The 2,536-nt window shown below is 36.0% G+C and overlaps 1 pseudogene; it reads right to left on the bottom strand.

The window, feature by feature from the left end:
- Nucleotides 1-758: 758 nt before the first annotated feature.
- Nucleotides 759-1,876, bottom strand: LOC138313731 (galactosylceramide sulfotransferase-like; annotated as a pseudogene).
- Nucleotides 1,877-2,536: the final 660 nt, after the last annotated feature.

Raw genomic sequence — 2,536 nt, 5'->3', positions numbered from 1 at the left:
GTCGCTAATACTATGATAAACGTAGCATTCTTCATTGATTTAGCACTTTAAATCTACATTATATTCAATTAATCACACACTGATACATTGGGAACCATCGCAAGAAAAACATAAAACACACGCAGTTTGTAATGACAGATCAGCTACGGTAACAATATAGAGTTAAAGGTGACAAGCCTGTTGGCTTGTTTTGTGGCCTTGTCTAGTTAAAGGTGACAAGCCTGTTGGCTTGTTTTGTGGCCTTGTCTAGTTAAAGGTGACAAGCCTGTTGGCTTGTTTTGTGGCCTTGTCTAGTTAAAGGTGACACGCCTGTTGGCTTGTTTTGTGGCCTTGTCTACAGCCTCCTTACACTTACACTTACCGTGTGTTCGTATCGGTAGTAATGAAATGATTCGGTACCGCCTAAAGGAACGCGTTTGGATTTTTCCTCGATGGCGACCCCCATATGAAAGATACGCTTCGAATGTAAAAGCTAAGTATTTTCTGTGTTAACAATAAAAGTGATACATGTATAAACATAATACCTAAATAGTTTTGACATACATTTCATAGGACAAATTATTCTCAGTACCGTCTTTGTATATCAGAATAACGCTGGATCCAATTGCGTCCAGAAACAAACCACTTATACCGAATTGGTTCGGCAAATCGATACAACTGGTAAGAATCTGGACAAAGAACGCAAGACTAGACACCGCATTAATCATGCTGAACTTTGAATGGATCTTAACATTAATATTCACTCGCACCATTTCAATCTAAATATCTCCAAATTGTTTCTTCTTTAACCTATCTAAATATACAACATCGTGAATAAAAAGCTTTTTACAATCTGCACTAGTAATAACGAACGGTTTGTTCCACGAACTTCCTTCAAAGGTTATTGTTGTGTCTCTATCTTCATGTGATATTGAATCTAAACAGAAGTTTTCATATCTAATTCTTGTTTTCCTGAAGTAGGCTACTTCTTCTTCGTGATAATCAGCCGACTGCTTTCTAATCTTCTCTTTCAATCTTTCAGCAAAAAAAGTTATACAGTTGATAATCTATTTGTGCACAATCTTTATGAAGTTCTGCTTCCTCTGTCCGAAATTTCAAACGGGGGTCTTTTACTTTATTTACACGAAGTTTGCCGTATAAGACATGTCTGAGATCCCAGTTTAGGATTCGTCGCATTAACACAATGGATTCATCTAGATGTTCAAACACTAATATTATATCCATTTCTTTTTCTAGTTTGAGCAAATAATGTTCTATCTGTATGTACGTTGTATTCCAAAATAGTTTGTCAGGAAAGCCTAGGTACCATGAAATCAAATTGCAAATATTACTATCGAATCTACCTGTGTCTGTTCTATTTTGTCTTTCTTGGCGCAAATATTCCAAAACAGGATTTTCTCCTGGAATATCTAACACCTGTTTAAACCGAGCAAATCTCACAGCAGATTGAAAATGGCTGAATGGTTCCCTCACTATAGCTATATATCGAGTATCGTCCGGTAAAACTTGACTGAATTGTTGCCTATTGTAGGGCACATGCGCACAAGATATGTCGTAACTTCCGTTTTCTGGTGGCGGGTAAAAGTAATCACTTGTTAACGCGTACCCACCCCAGGATAGGTTGGACGGCAGAGCGAACGTGAGATTATTTTCATCCCCATATCGAAGAAAAATGTTCTGCACTGTAGTACTGGCAGCTTTGGGAACTTTAACAAATAGGATGTGGTTGACGGGATTCCTTATGGTCTCCATTGAGAAGATTCTTATCCCAAAGGTCGCTCTGTCCCAGATTTCCTTTCTCTCATCCTCTGTAGAGATAATGTAATGTCCTATGGTAAGGGCGGTCATCGCCAGACAACATCCCAACAGGAATCTGTAACTTACAGAGAGTAGTAAACATCAATATACGTACAGAGAAAAGTAAACATCAAAATGTTACGTACAGAGAAAAGTAAACATCAAAATGTAACGTACAGAGAAAAGTAAACATCAAAATGTAACGTACAGAGAAAAGTAGACGTCAATATGTAACGTACAGAGAAAACTAAACATCAAAGTGTAAACGTACAGAGAAAAGTAAACATCAAAATTATTATATTACAGAGAAAAGTAAACATCAAAATGTAACGAACAGAGAAAAGTAAACATCAAAATGTTACGTACAGAAGAAAAGTAAACATCAAAATGTAACGTACAGAAAAAAGTAAACATCAAAATGTAACGAACAGAGAAAAGTAAACATCAAAATGTAACGTACAGAGAAAAGTAGACGTCAATATGTAACGTACAGAGAAAAAGTAAACATCAAAATGTAACGTACAGAGAAAAGTAAACATCAAAATGTAACGTACAGAAAAAAGTAAACATCAAAATGTAACGTACAGAGAAAAGTAGACGTCAATATGTAACGTACAGAGAAAAGTAAACATCGAAATGTAACGTACAGAGAAAAGTAAACATCAAAATGTAACGTACAGAGAAAAGTAAACATCGAAATGTTACGTACAGAGAAAAGTAAACATCAAAATGTAACGTA

This window comes from Argopecten irradians, unplaced genomic scaffold (genome assembly GCF_041381155.1).
Source record: "Argopecten irradians isolate NY unplaced genomic scaffold, Ai_NY scaffold_0879, whole genome shotgun sequence".
In the NCBI taxonomy this organism is placed as follows: domain Eukaryota; kingdom Metazoa; phylum Mollusca; class Bivalvia; order Pectinida; family Pectinidae; genus Argopecten; species Argopecten irradians.
The sequence above is the reverse complement of the archived record's forward strand: the minus strand, read 5'-3'. Positions and strand labels throughout refer to the sequence as shown.